The sequence below is a fragment of the Bos taurus genome, chromosome 27, assembly GCF_002263795.3.
Source record: "Bos taurus isolate L1 Dominette 01449 registration number 42190680 breed Hereford chromosome 27, ARS-UCD2.0, whole genome shotgun sequence".
NCBI classification, from domain to species: Eukaryota; Metazoa; Chordata; class Mammalia; order Artiodactyla; family Bovidae; genus Bos; species Bos taurus.
Window position 1 is genome coordinate 9,222,708 of NC_037354.1, and position 15,991 is coordinate 9,238,698.

At 37.8% G+C, this 15,991-nt stretch overlaps 1 long non-coding RNA gene across 2 annotated transcripts in view; it reads right to left on the reverse strand.

Annotated features, from left to right (window-relative positions):
• Positions 1-15,674, reverse strand: part of LOC132344088 (uncharacterized) — a 97,010-nt gene extending 81,336 nt beyond the window's left edge. Inside the window, exons 1-2 of one of the 2 annotated variants that reach the window (XR_009493202.1) lie at positions 15,531-15,674; positions 11,862-11,975 (exon numbers count right to left, since the gene is read on the reverse strand). This is a non-coding gene — a long non-coding RNA (uncharacterized lncRNA). The remainder of the gene's footprint in view (positions 1-11,861; positions 11,976-15,530) is intronic. The other variant, XR_009493203.1, reaches the window with a different exon arrangement.
• Between the last annotated feature and the right edge of the window lie 317 nt (positions 15,675-15,991).

Sequence of the window (15,991 nt, forward strand, 5' to 3'; positions counted from 1 at the left end):
CCTTCCATGAATATTCAGGACTGATTTCCTTCACAATGGACTGGTTGGATCTCCTTGCAGTCCAAGGGACTCTCAAGAGTCTTCTCTAACACCACAGTTCAAAAGCATCAATACTTTGGCGCTCAGCTTTCTTTATAGTCCAACTCTCACATTCATATACAACTACTGGAAAAGCCATAGCCTTGAATAGATGGACCTTTGTTGGCAAAGCAATGTCTCTGCTTTTTAATATGCTGTCTAGTTTCATCATAACTTTTCTTCCAAGGAGCAAGTGTCTTTTAATTTCATGGGTGCAGTCACCATCTGCAGTGATTTTGGAGCCCCCAAAAATAAAGTCTCTCACTGTTTCCACTGTTGCCTCATCTATTTTGAGCCAGTCATTAACCCTTTCTGATATGAGATGGATTATAATGAAACCCATAGAACTAAATTCAGCTTATGTAAATGGTTTTAAGTTGTGATTTTTCCCACCCCAGTTCAACTGGCTGTTCGTACTAGGTAACTTAAGAAAGGGCCCTGTCCCGCTGTAGCAGGTACTGTGCTGTGTCTTCATTAACATCTTAGCTTCCTTGGTGGTGCCTGAAGCATCTGCTTTATTTTGTTTATACCCGCAAAATATGCAGTTGTGTTCTAGGGGTGTGGTGAAGTCAGTACATGCTTTTCCTTAGGTTCATGAGAAAGCAGAATTTTCATATTGTCTTGGGGAAAAAAAAAAACATGTATTAATAGAAATTTCCTCTCATTAAGCTGGTAGAATTCTATATTAAGTTAATCTTATTTTGCTATACACAATAAAAATATGTATATCCACCTGAAATAAGTACAAGGGGGGTTTAATTCACTTGTTCATCCTGTGGATGAACTTCTTTGTCTTCAATAAGGCAGTTATTCTTTAGCATTAAGACCACTTTTTCCTTGTTACCTGGCCATCAGCTACCTCAAATATCTTAGAGTGGAAACATGCTGGAGAATGCATTAGTACTGTTAACTCATCTATATGGAATGTTTCATGATTTTAGCAGTTCCAAGTAGTGTAGTGGTATTCGTATTCATCAAATGTTGCATTTGATGGCTTTATATGACAATAGGATAAAATTCTGGCAAGATTTATACCCTTAGTTTAAAGAGAAGACATCTCTGATTAAAGTGCTATTTCATATCAGAAGAAATAATAGATGACTATTAAGGCATATGTGTGCTTTATAGGCCTTCTGTAAATTTTTAAAAGTAAGTAATAAAATGCGGCACATTATTAATTTGGGCTTTAAAATGGAATTTTAAGTGCCCTTTGTTTCACATAATGGTGTAAGTTGAAAAAGCCAAGCAAATTATTTGGATAAATGTCAGCACTCTGTGTGTATAATAGCAACGATAGAACAATGCTATTATTTTATTTTTTTAATTTTTATTGCAGTTGCTTTACAATGTTGTGTTAGCTTCTACTATATAGAAAAATTAATCAGCCATACATCTAGCCTCTCCATTTTGTACTTTCTTCCCATTTGGTCACCATAGAGCATTAAGTAGAGGTCCCTGTGCTATATAACACATTCTCCTTGGTCACCTGTTTTATATATAGTATCAATAGTGTATATGTGTCAATCCCAATGTCTCAGTTCCTCCCACCACTCCTCCTCCTCCTCTTTGGTATCCATACATGTCTTATCTAGGCCTGTGTCTCTGTTTCTGCTTTATAAATAAAATCATCTGTACCATTTGTCTAGATTCCATATATATATATATATATATATATATGCATTGATAAATGATACTTTTCTCTTTCTGACTTACTTCACTCTCTGTGACACACTCTGGGTCCATCCACATTTCTACAAATGACCCAATTTCATTCTTCTTTATGGCTGAGTAATATTTCATCATATTCAGGTATCACATGTTCTTTATTCATTCCTCTGTTGATGGACATTTAGGTTGCTTCCATGCCCTGTTTATTGTAAATAGTGCTACAGTGAACATTGGGGTGCATGCATCTTTTGTAATTATGGTTTCCTCTGAGTATGTGCCCAGGAGTAGGCGTGCTGGGTCATAAGGTGGTTGGAGGACTTAGTTGGGGGCTCAATGGTAAAGAATTGACCTTCAATGCAGGAAATGTGGGTTCTATCCCTGGGTAGAAAAGATCCCCTGGGGAAGAAAATGGCAACACACCTGAGTATTCTTGCCTGGGAAATCTCATGGACAGGGGAGTCTGGAGGGCTACAGTCCATGGGGGTCACAAGAGTCGGGCGTGACTTAGCAACTAACCACCCCCACCAGGGTAGTTGTTTCAGTCTTTTAAGGAACCTGCATGCTGTCCTTCATAGTGGCTGCGTCAATTTCCATTTTCACCAAGAGTGTAAGAGGGGTCCTTTTTTCCACACCCTCTCCAGCATTAATCTTTTTATAGATTTTTTCATGATTTGTTTTTGCTGCATCGTTTTTGATTCTGAGTGGTGTGAGATGATGCCTTGTTGTAGTTTTGTTTTGTCTTTCTCTAATAATTAGTGATGCTGAGCATCTTTTCATGTGCATCTTGGCCATCTGTATGACTTCTTTGGAGAAATATGTAGCCAGGTCTTCTGCCCATGTTTTGACTGGGTCTTTTTTTTTTTTTTTTCACATTGAACTGTATGAGCTGTTTGTCCATTTTGGAGATTAATTCATTGTTGGTCGCTTCATTTGCAAATATTTTCTCCCATTCTGAGGGTTGTCTTTTCATCTTGCTTATTGTTTCCTTTGCTGCGCAAAAGCTTTTAAGTCCTATTTGTTTATTTTTATTTTCATTACTCAAGGAGGTGGGTCAAAAAAGATCCTGTTGTGATTTATGACCAAGAATGCTCTGCCAGTGTTTTCCCCTACGAGTTTTATACTATCCAGACTTACATTTAACTTTTAATACATTTTGTGTTTATTTTGGGCAATGGTGTTAGGGAGTGTTCTAATTTCATTCTTTTACATACAGCTGTTCAATTTTCCCAGCACCACTTACTGAAGAGACTGCCTTTTCTCCATTGTATGTTTTTGCCTCCTTTGTCATAGATTAGGTGACCATAGGTGTGTGGGTTTATCTCTGGGGTTTTTATCCTATTCCATTGATTGAAATTTCTGTTTTTGTGCCAATACCATACTGTCTTGGCTACTGTAGCTTTGTAGTATAAAGTCTGCATTCAGGAAGCCAGCTCTGATTTTTTTACTCCAGCTCTGATTTTCTTTCTCAAGATTGCTGTGGCTATTCAGGATGTTCTGTGTTTCCATACATACTGTGTAAAAAAAAAAAAAATATATATATATATATATATATGTATTCTAATTCTGTAAAAATATGATTGGTAATTTGATAGAGATTGTACTGACTCTGTAGATTGTTTTGGATAATATTCTCATCTTTACTCTATTGATTCTTCCAATCCAAGAACATGTTATATCTCTCCATCTGTTTGTGTTATTTCTTTCACCAATGTTTTATAGTTTTCCAAGTACAATTCGTTTGCCTCCTTAAGTAGGTTTATTCCTAGGTATATTATTCTTTTTTTGCAATGGAAAATGTGATTGTTTCCTTAATTTGTTTTTCTGATCTTTCATTTTTAGTATATAGGAATGCAAGAGATTTTCTGTGTGATTTTTGTATCCTTCAGCTTTACCAAATTCATTGAATAGCACCAGTAGTTTGCTGGCAACATCTTTAGAGTTTTCTTTGTTTAGTATCACATCATCTGGAAACAGTGACAGTTTTACTTCTTTTTGAGTTCAATTCTTTTTATAATGCTTCATTTTCCTCTCTGATTGCCATGTCTAGGACTGATTATAATGACCAGGGCTCCCCTGGTGGATCAGCAGTGAAGAATTCACATGCCAGTGCGGGAGACGGAGGAGATACAGGTTTGATCACTGGGTCAGGAAGATCCTCTGGAAACAGAAAGGGCAACCCACTCCAGTATCCTTGCCTGGAAAAACCATGGACAGAGGAGCCTGGCGGGCTACAGTCTTGTCGTCTAGCATCAGCTTTCCAGTGAATATTCAGGACTGATTTCCTTTAGGATGGACTGGTTTGATTTCCTTGCAGTACAAAGGACTCTCAAGAGTCTTTTCCAGCACTACAAATTTGAAAGCATCAATTCTTCAGCACTCGGCCTTCTTCATGATCCAACTCTTAAATCCATACATGACTACTGGAAAAAACCATAGCTTTGACCATATGGAATTTTGTCAGCAAAGTGATGTCTTATCTTTTTAATATGCTATCTAGGTTGGTCATAGCTTTCCTTCCAAGAAGCGAGCGTCTTTTAATTTCATGGCTGCAGTCACCATCTGCATTGGTTTTTAGAGCCCAAGAAGAGAAAATCTGTCACTGGTTCCACTTTTTTTCCCTCTTATTTGCCATGAAGTGATAGAACTGGATGCCATGATCTTAGTTTTTTGAATGTTGAGTTTTAAGCCAGCTTTTTCACTCTCCTCTTTCACCCTCATGAAAAGACACTTTAGCTCCTCTTCACTTTCTGCTATTAGAGTGGTGTCATCTGCATATCTGAGGTTATTGGTATTTCTTCCAGCAATCTTGAGTCCAGCTTGTGCTTCATCCAGCCTGGCATTTTACATGATGTACTCTGCATATAACTTAAATAAGCAAGGTGACAATATACATCCCTGATGTACTCCTTTTTCAATTTTGAACCAGTCAGTTGTTCCATGTAAGGTTCTAACTGTTGCTTCTTGACCCAAACACAGGTTTTCAGGAGACAGGTCAGGTGGTCTTGTACTCCCATCTATTTAAGAATTTTCCATAGTTTGTTGTGATCCCCACAATCAAAGGCTTTCTCTTAGTCAATGAAGCAGAAGTTTTTCTGGAATTCCGTTGCCTTCTCTATGATCTATTGAATGTTGCAATATGATCTGTGGTTATTCTGCCTTTTCTAAACTCAGCTTATATATCAGGAATTTTTCAGAACACATACTGTTGAAGCCTGGCTTGAAGAATTTTGAGCATAATCTTACTAGCATGAGAAATGAGCACAATTGTCCAGTAGTTTGAACATTCTTTGGCATTGCCCTTCTTTGGGAATTGGAATGAAAACTGACCATTTATGGTCCTGTGGCTACTGGGCTGCTGAGTTTTCCAAAATTGCTGGCATATTGAGCGCAGCACTTTAACAGCATCATCTTTTAGGATTTGAAATAGCTCAGCTGGAATAGGGAATGGCAAACAACTGCAGTGTTCTTGTCGTGAGAACCCAATGAACAGTACAAAAACAACTACAGTCTGTGGGGTTGCAAAGAGTTGAACACGACTGAGTGAATGAACAACAACATAGTATTATTCTGAGAGATAATTAATCGTGTACATGTATAATGTTACATTTTATGCAATTCAAGTAAATCATCCCTTCCAAATAGTTTTGGATCCTAACTTTTTGGGAGTTTGAAGTGTAAGAGAAAAATAATTTGAAACTTATTCTTTGACTCTTTGATGTTGGCCCAGATAGAATTCTTTGGAGGAATAAAATACAGCAGTGAGCCCTGTTTGGATGAATCTCCAGGAATTAGGAAAGTTATGTGACTAGATGTTTAGTCTGGTGCTTGAACTGTTCAAGATATGCCCCAGCAGTAAGTCAGCTGAGTCTTCTCAAGTTCGTTAGGAATACGCTGCCTTCCAGTAGGGACTTCAGTGCTAAACTACAAGGCTGAAACTTCAGCTTGGTTGGGACTCTGGCTCTTTATCTGGTGTCTGTTGAGGTTCTTCAAACAGACCTCATGCAGTGCCTCCCACGCTGAGGACGCAGCCACAGAGAGCGCCTGAGTTGGTTACCGCACCCACCACTCTGAGAATGCTGTTGCCCCTCTGTGTCATGTACCCTTGAGTGTATGCAGTTTGCCTTTGAAATGTTATCACTTTATCCGTTTTTCATTTGTCTATTTAGCTATTGCACCTTACTATTTGCTCTCATTTATAAATATTGAAGAATAGGTACTTAATTCTCAGAAGGACTGGAGATTAGCAGAATATCTTGGCCCCTTAAGAAGCACATATCTCTGCTTCTGTCAGCTGAGGTAAATTCTTCACAAACAAAATCAGCCTCATGAAATATGAGGTATCTGTTAAGCAGTACAGCACCCTGTGACTGAAAAATCTCCCCCGAAAAGTCAGCAAGGAGAAGATAGGGGGGAAGTGGAAATTCTAAGTATTTAATATGCATGATTGCACCTAGCTTTATAGCAATATTATGTGTATATGATTATTCTCATTTAACATATAGTAAAAATGAGGCTTAGAAATTGCTCAAAGTTAGAGTATAACCAAACCATAATGCCAGGGTCAAAATCCAGCTCTTCTCGAATGTCAGTTATCCAGCATTTAGCCATTGGAAAACTTAGTTATCTACTTACTCATGAACAGTCCAGTCTCATTATGCTGTTTATACTGTTTATACAGCATCTGCTGTTTATACTGTTTATACAGCATCTACTCTCCTTATGATCAAGACATAACAACACAACAGAATGGGAAGGAAGTCCCATCCTGGGAGGAAAAAACTATTGTAAATGATGACATCCAACTTTTGTATCTAAAGTAGTTCTCGATCTGCCAATTCCATCTTGAAGATAAGCAACAGAGTGTCCAAAATCAGGATTCTTGATTCCTTTTTTTTTTGCCAGAATGCTACAATTGACTTGTTTTCAACTGCGTGGTCTGGTAGATTAGTAAAAAACAATTAGGCTTTCCAGTCAATGCCAAATGGGTTTTAACCCGCAGAGGCTCTTATTGGCCTGTTGGAAATTAACTTCTTTGATGGACTTAGACATTTATAAGATAAAATAATACTTAGCTTTCACATTTATGAAGAAAAACAGAATAGGTATTCAATAATTGATACTTATTATTGACAGATTATTACAGTTATTGTTATTTACTTAAGTTGACATTGGGACAAAGATTTCTTTACTCCAATTTTTATAGAATTTAAGTGCAAACTGAAAAGAGCATGAATTATTTTCAAGAGATGTTTTAGAAATATAATATGTACATATCTAAGAATACATTTAGCAACATATGTATATATGTATATGTATGTGTGTATATATATACGTATATATATGTTAGTGTTTGTTAGCCACTCAGTCGTGTCTGACTCTTTGTGACCCCATGGACTATAGCCTTCCAGGCTCCTCTGTCCATGGAATTTCCCAGGCAAGAATACTGGAGTGAGTTACCATTCCCTTCATATCAGATCAGATCAGTCGCTCAGTCGTGTCCGACTCTTTGCGACCCCATGAATCACAGCACGCCAGGCCTCCCTGTCCATTACCAACTCCCGGAGTTCACTCAGACTCATGTCCATTGAGTCAGTGATGCCATTCAGCCATCTCATCCTCTGTCACCCCCTTCTCCTCCTGCCCCCAATCCCTCCCAGCATCAGAGTCTTTTCCAATGAGTCAACACTTCACATGAGGTGGCCAAAGTACTGGAGTTTCAGCTTTAGCATCATTCCTTCCAAAGAAATCCCAGGGCTGATCTCCTTCAGAATGGACTGGTTGGATCTCCTTGCAGTCCAAGGGACTCTCAAGAGTCTTCTCCAACACCACAGTTCAAAAGCATCAATTCTTCGGCTCTCAGCCTTCTTCACAGTCCAACTCTCACATCCATACATGACCACAGGAAAAACCATAGCCTTGACTAGACGAACCTTTGTTTGAAAAGTAATGTCTCTGCTTTTGAATATGCTATCTAGGTTGGTCATAACTTTCCTTCCAAGGAGTAAGCATCTTTCAATTTCATGGCTGCAGTCACCATCTGCAGTGATTTTGGAGCCCAGAAAAATAAAGTCTGACACTGTTTCCGCTGTTTCCCCATCTATTTCCCATGAAGTGATGGGACCAGATGTCATGATCTTCATTTTCTGAATGTTGAGCTTTAAGCCAACTTTTTCACTCTCCACTTTCACTTTCATCAAGAGGCTTTTTAGTTCCTCTTCACTTTCTGCCATAAGGGTGGTGTCATCTGCATATCTGAGGTTATTGATATTTCTCCTGGCAATCTTGATTCCAGCCTGTGTTTCTTCCAGTCCAGCGTTTCTCATGATGTACTCTGCATATAAGTTAAATAAGCAGGGTGACAATATACAGCCTTGATGTACTCCTTTTCCAATTTGGAACCAGTCTGTTGTTCCATGTCCAGTTCTAACTGTTGCTTCCTGACCTGCATATAGATTTCTCAAAAGGCAGAGCAGGTGGTCTGGTATTCTCATCTCTTTCAGAATTGTCCACAGTTTATTGTGATCCACACAGTCAATGGCTTTGGTATAGTCAATAAAGCAGAAATAGATCTTTTTCTGGAACTCTCTTGCTTTTTCCATGATCTAGCAGATGTTGGCAATTTGATCTCTGGTTCCTCTGCCTTTTCTAAAACCAGCTTGAACATCTGGAAGTTCACAGTTCACATTTTGCTGAAGCCTGGCTTGAAGAATTTTGAGCATTACTTCACTAGCATGTGAGATGAGTGCAATTGTGAGGTAGTTTGAGCATTCTTTGGCATTGCCTTTCTTTGGGATTGGAATGAAAACTGACCTTTTCCAGTCCTGTGGCCACTGCTGAGTTTTCCAAATTTGCTGGCATATTGAGTGCAGCAGTTTCACAGCATCATCTTTCAGAATTTGAAAGAGCTCCACTGGAAATCCATCACCTCCACTAGCTTTGTTTGTAGTGATGCTTTCTAAGGCCCACTTGACTTCACATTCCAGGATGTCTGGCTCTAGGTCAGTGATTACACCATCGTGATTATGTGGGCTGTGAAGATCTTTTTTGTACAGTTCTTCTGTGTATTCTTGCCACTTCTTCTTAATATCTTCTGCTTCTGTTAGGTCCATGCCATTTCTGTCCTTGATCGAACCCATCTTTGCATGAAATGTTCCTTTGGTATCTCTAATTTTCTTGAAGAGATCTCTAGTCTTTCCCATTCTGTTGTTTTCCTCTATTTCTTTGCATTGATCACTGAAGAATGCTTTCTTATCTATGTCATTAGTGCCCCTTATGCCAGGGCTTTCCAGGTGGCACTCATGGTAGAGAATCCTCCTGCCAATGCAGGAGACAGAGGTCTATTCTCTGGGCTGGGAAGATTCCTGGAGTAGGAAATGGCAACCCACTCCAGTATTCTTACCTGTAAAATCCCATAGACAGAGGAGCCTGGCAGGCTACAGTCACAGAGTCAGACACGACTGAGTGACTGGGCATGCACACACACACACATACACATGCCAGGCTAAAGGCCTTAGACATTTCACTTAAGGCTGGGAAGGTCAATCAGGGTTTTTCCATGAGAGCTGATCAACAGATATGTGATAAAAAGATCTCTAGTGGCAAGTTGGAAGCATAGCTTGAGAAGAAGGGTGATGAAGAGACATGCTGGTTAGTTTATAGTATCCACAGCTAAAGGTCCAAGAGGAACCGTGTGCATGAAGAAAAAAAGGAAAACAAAAATATTCTTAAGAATAAACTTGGTGGAGCATATATATTGATTAGAAGCAGAGAAGGAAGGAAGAGGAAATTAAGAAAATTAAGTTATATATATATATATATATATATATATATATATATATATAAAATGTTTCTATCTTGAGGATGTAATTGGATGATGGGTGAGTGGTATATGGAACTTGGTGAAAAAAATGCAGTTTTATAGGTAAAAGGAAACTTTTGTGGGAGCCTCATTGGAGTTTGTGTACAATTGAGATACTTGTCTACAGTGTGTGATCTCAGTTGGACATGCTTTCAAAAGACTTCAAATTGATTCAGAAAATTCTGGCCCTCTTCTTTGTAGCTTTTATGGTAGCTCAGATAGTGAAGAATATGCCTGCAATGCAGGAGACCCAAGTTCGATCCCTGGGTCAGGAGGATCCCCTGGAGAAGAAAATGGCAACCCACTCCAGTATTCTTGCCTGGAGAATCCTGTGGACAGAGGAGCCTGGCGGGCTACAGTCCATGGGGTCGCCAGAGTCAGATACGGCTGAGCAACCTAATGCTTTCACTTTTCTCTGTAGCACCTCCAGTGTGTAGAATATAGATTAGTTCTCAATCTCAGTTGTAAAATGTTCACACTACTTTTTCAAGAACTCAGAAGCCTCATGCTCTTGGCTCATAACAAGGAGTTTGAACTTGAAGTTGTTTTGTTTCCTGCCGAGGATAAAACTGATGTTCAAAACAGACAAGCCAAGAGCAAGGCCTCTCCTATCTCAAATCAGACTAAACTCTTATCTTTTTCTCAAGTTGGTTGTCAGAATGCTTACTTGAGTGGCTCAAACTTCTGCAGAAATGCCTTCATTGCACTATTTTTAGTGTTAAGCTCTGGCTGTATTAAAGATAGATTCAGTAAGTGGACATGGGAAGAATGCTCACAGCTTTGCTGAGAAGCTACTGTTGAAGACATTACCCATTCTCCTGTTCTCTGTCATTTGTAAGAAGTGTCCAGGGAACACATTATTCCTTGACTTCAGCACTGGAAAACTCCGATTCTCTTACAAAACAGGTTTGATATTTTTGATCAGAGAATGGAAAGTATGTAACTCAGTTGAATAGTATGTAACTCAGTTTGTTTTTGCCTGAATTCTCAGAGTTAGAATTTGTGAACAAAGGTAATAACCATATTTAGTTGAAGTTAAACTTCACATGGTAATCCACTCCAGTATTCTTGCCTGGAGAATCCCATGGACAGAGGAGCCTGGCGGGCTGCAGTCCATGCGGTTGCAAAGAGTCAGACACAACTAAAGTGACTGAGCCCAAAACACAGCACAAACCCCCAAACTTATACACACCTATTTTATACAGTTATTATTCCAGCTTTCAAAAGTATGCTAAGATACATGTTTCCTTTGTAATAAAGGTTTGAAATTTTTTGGAAGTGTATAGGTTCTAAATAATAGATGAGTAAATCATCAAAAAATCATTAATTGTATATTTGCTTACAAGTGATCATACTTACATTTTTTTTCACTATTTTCTACCTGAACGCTCAAGAAAGAAATAACTTGATTTGTAAATATAGTGAAATCATTCCCTTAGAATTTTGATATTTGGAAAAATTTTAATTGTTTCTTAATTATAACAAGTATCTTTCCATTAGGATATGACTTTGCTTTCATTGGTTTTTCTATAATAAAAGGAGATAATATACCTACATACAAGGCTGTTTATATATATATATATATATATATATATATAATTTCCTTCCATTACATTTCTTTTTAGACTACACCCATCTTTGTGCTTTCACCTGTACCATTCAGTTCTAATTCTTTCATTTGCCTGTGAAGCTTGAAGAAATTAGGTGTTTGTAGTTCAGATTTGTGGTAACAACTCAATTGCTTACCTTTCCTGGAGGCATTAGGAAGGCTTACTTTTGGGCCATAGGTTATAACAAAATGCTACACAAGAATCCGTGGGAGTTGGAGTTTGTTCTATGAAGTATGGCAACAACATCAGAGGAAGCAATTACATACAAGACTGCCCTGTTTATGAAGAGAATGAAGACGTCTATCAGAATTGTTGTTACTTAGTCGCTAAGTCACGTCTGACTCTCTTGCGGCCTGATGGCCCCATGGACTGTAGCTGGCCAGGCTCCTCTGTCTGTGGGATTTCACAGGCAAGACTACTATGTAGTGGGTTGCCATTTCCTTCTCCAGAGGGTCTCCCTGACCCAGGGACTGAACTTATATCTCTTGCATTGGAAGATGGATTCTTTACCAGTGGGCCAACAGGGAAGCCCCTATAAGGCATAGCAAGACAGAAAAGAGATTTTAGAATGGTGTAGTAGTCTGCTAGGGATGCCATACAAAATATCACATAGAGAGTGCCATAAACCCATAGCTGTATTTCCTTACTGTTCTGGAGTTGGAAGTACAAGATCAAGGTACTGTCAGGGCTGGCTTTTGGTGAGGCTTGTCTTCGGTGTTGTAGCTGGCAGAGTTCTTGCTGTATCCTTACATGGCTTCTCTCTGTGTGTGCATGAAGAATGAGAGAAGGGAACAAGAGAGAGATCAGAAAAGATCAATTTCTGGTGTCTCCTCCTCTTGTAATAACACCACACCTATTGGATTAGGACTCTTTATTTCTATCTCATTTATCCTTTATTTATTTATTTATTTTTTTAATGTGAAATGCTATTTTATTTATTATTTCTTTCTTTTTTTTAAATTTTATTTTATTTTTAAACTTAACATAATTGCATTAGTTTTGCCAAATATCAAAATGAATCCGCCACAGGCATACATGTGTTCCCCATCCTGAACCCTCCTCCCTCCTCCCTCCCCACACCATCCCTCTGGGTCGTCCCAGTGCACCAGCCCCAAGCATCCAGTATCACGCATCGAACCTGGACTGGCAACTCGTTTCTTACATGATATTCTACATGTTTCAATGTCACTCTCCCAAATCTTCCCACCCTCGCCCTCTCCCACAGAGTCCATAAGACTGTTCTATACATCAGTGTCTCTTTTGCTGTCTCGTACACCAGGTTATTGTTACCATCTTTCTAAATCCCATATATATGCGTTAGTATACTGTATTTATGTTTTTCCTTCTGGCTTACTTCACTCTGTATAATAGGCTCCAGTTTCATCCACCTCATTAGAACTGATTCAAATGTATTCTTTTTAATGGCTGAGTAATACTCCATTGTGTATATGTACCACTGCTTTCTTATCCATTCATCTGCTGATGGACATCTAGGTTGCTTCCATGTCCTGGCTATTATAAACAGTGCTGCGATGAACATTGGGGTACACGTGTCTCTTTCCCTTCTGGTTTCCTCAGTGTGTATGCCCAGCAGTGGGATTGCTGGATCATAAGGCAGTTCTATTTCCAGTTTTTTAAGGAATCTCCACACTGTTCTCCATAGTGGCTGTACTAGTTTGCATTCCCACCAACAGTGCAAGAGGGTTCCCTTTTCTCCACACCCTCTCCAGCATTTATTGCTTGTAGACTTTTGGATCGCAGCCATTCTGACTGGTGTGAAATGGTACCTCATAGTGGTTTTGATTTGCATTTCTCTGATAATGAGTGCCTTTATTATCTCCCTAAAAATGGTGGACTCCAAATACATCAGGGGTAAAAGTCTCAAGGTATGAATTTTGGAAGGACACAATCCAGCCCGTACCAGATGGTAAGATGACAGGAAACAGAATAAATAACTTGATTTTGGTGTCTTGAATTTTGTGCCCACTTGAGGTTGTCTAAATCTGAGGCTCTTACTTCTTGGCACAGGAGGCTGCAAGAAGCAGAGACTAATGCCTAGTAAGGGATTTCAGTAGCATCATTTCCTTCTCCCAAGTTTTGAATAAGAAATTTTGAACACTTTATATCTATTTGCCTTTCCATTTTGATTCCAAACAGCTTGGAGTGTTGATTAAGTATATAACCCTTTCAATCAGATTTATACCAAAATTTATGTACTGCATTTTCATTACAAAACACATATTCCACCCTCTAATGAAATTAAGCCAATTTAACCCTTGTTTATGCTTTTTTAATAGCACCATTTATATGCTTTTAATTTATTCCGCATTTTTGGACTGATAATAAAATAATTTTCTTCAGGATTAATTGCTTTTTTGAAAATTTCAAATATTTGGTTTGTTGATTATTTAGAGCATATCAGTTTTTTTTTTTTTTAATAAACTATTACTCTTGCCATTGAAGGCTTCCTTGATGCCATTATTTCAAGCATGTAGAGTTTCTGTGGGTTTAAATTTCACAATCCAAAATACATCTGTATTAAATCCTTTCATTAATTTTTAATCAATAAAATTTTTAATGAATGTATTTTCAGTCACTTCTTTTTAGGCATTAATTTTATTAATTTTGCCAGATCTAGTTTTTTCTAGGTCTCAAATTTGCAGATTTAAATGTTACCAATAAGATATATTTCCTTTAGTTGTTTTGTTTGTGGAATTTATTATTTACCATGGTTTTTTGAGCAGAGCAAAAAAAGGTAAAAGCTGATTTTTTTTTTTTTTTACCATAACACACCTAAGATCATTATTTCAAATTTTAAAAATACCAAAGTAATTGACATCCACATAATTTAAAGAAATAGAAATAGGCTATTTTATAGTTTATGGGTGAACAAATTTGATAAGCCTTTGGAAAGTAATTTTCTTACAATAAACAACTATGATTCAGCAATTTGATTTCTAGAAATCTCTCTTTAGAAATGATAAGTAGGTAAAAAATGTACACGCAATATTATCTTTAATAGCACAAATGCTGAAAAATGTAAATATCCATCATGCTAAGGAAAATAAATTTGTTTAGTTCATATGCTGAAATTACACCCATCCATTAAAAGACAGATATAAACCAGCAACTCCTTCTAAGGAATTGCTGTTTAGTGGGTATAGAGTTTCAATTATGCAAGATGAAAGATTTCTAGAGATGTGGGTACAATACCATCTGTACAGAATTATACACTTAAATTTTGCTAAGAGGGCAGATCTCACGTTAAGTGCTCTACCACACTTAGAAAACTGTAATAGAATTACAGATGGAGCCTCTTAGAAAGTTAATCTTGATATATCAACTTTGCTTTGGTAGAGATATGACGGGTATTATTTTTCCAATGAAAATTATGCTAAAGACAGATTTTCAGTGTTTGGGAATGAAAGTCATGAGGAGTCATTAGTGGTATTCATCAAATATTTTGGTGCAAATGGACTGAGCTTCCCTACAGTCATTGAATTAAGTGTAAATTTGCTCCTTGATTCGGTGTCTGACATGAATGGAAGTGACATAATACATTTGGGTGGAATCTTAACATTCAATGCATGGTTAGCCATAATGCCTTCTTTCTGCCTATGCAATTGTAACACAAATATAGAGTCAACTTCTGCATGAATAAAACATATCTGTGATTTTAAGCCCCTGAGAGCAGGGGATTATTTTTTACTTACAGCATAATGTAGTTTATTCTATGCTGATCTTAAAAGTTTTAAACATACTCTTACCCCTGGGTTTGTAATAAATTTGGAACTATTTTCAAAAGTCTTCTGTCTCTTCTTACTTTCCTAACTCAATCTAGTGTATATCTTACTAGCATACGACAACCCACTCTTGTCAGTTGGCTTTATTAAACCAGTGAAATGAACATTTTAGTATGATTTAATGTAAGCTCTTTTATCAGTCCTTATGTATTAAACTGGCAGGAGTAAGATAAATATCCATTGTATCTCTGATCATTTTATCCATCAATTTCCAACTCATCAGTTGCACCCATCTATGAAGGGTCTTTGATATGTTCCAAAGTGCTATCCTAATTGGCTTAAATATGAACACAACAGAAAACATTACTGTTACTGTCTCTTCTGTGATGCAGGATAGACTTGGTAAGTTGACTGCCTTGTTCCATCTTAGCATATGTCAGTTCTGTCAATAGGCAAAATGATATAAATTTGGACACTAGAGTAAAATATGTCACTATGGTAGTGTCTCCCAAATGAATTCTAAGTGGAAGTTTGGGGGCTTTTTTTTCTAAGAAGGGAAATGTAACCACATACCTGGTACTCTCCTGGGAGGTCCCTTAGAGACTCTAGGGAAAAGCTCTGTAGAATCTGTGTCTTTCGTAGAATCTGTCTTTACAGATTCCCAACTTTTCTATAATGACTGGCAAGTGACCACATAATGGCTCTCAGTCAAGGGGTTCCATCAATAGCTGGAAGCTAGGAAATTCAAAGGGGCCAAAACCATGTATTTATTGCTTGGCTTTTCAGCCTTACCTATCTTTTGCCTACTTACACAAAACCTAAGTGCTGGCTTTGATTCTAAATACTTTGCATGTGTTGATTTAATTCCCAACAACTCTCTAAGATAGAAGCCATTATTTTCTCAATAAGTAAACCGAGGCACTGGAAAATAATTTATCTCTGGTCATATAATTGGTAAATGGATTCAAACCCAGGCAGTCTGAATACAAAGGAGTGTTCTCAACCAGCATGTTGCATTGCCATTCAAAAAAAGT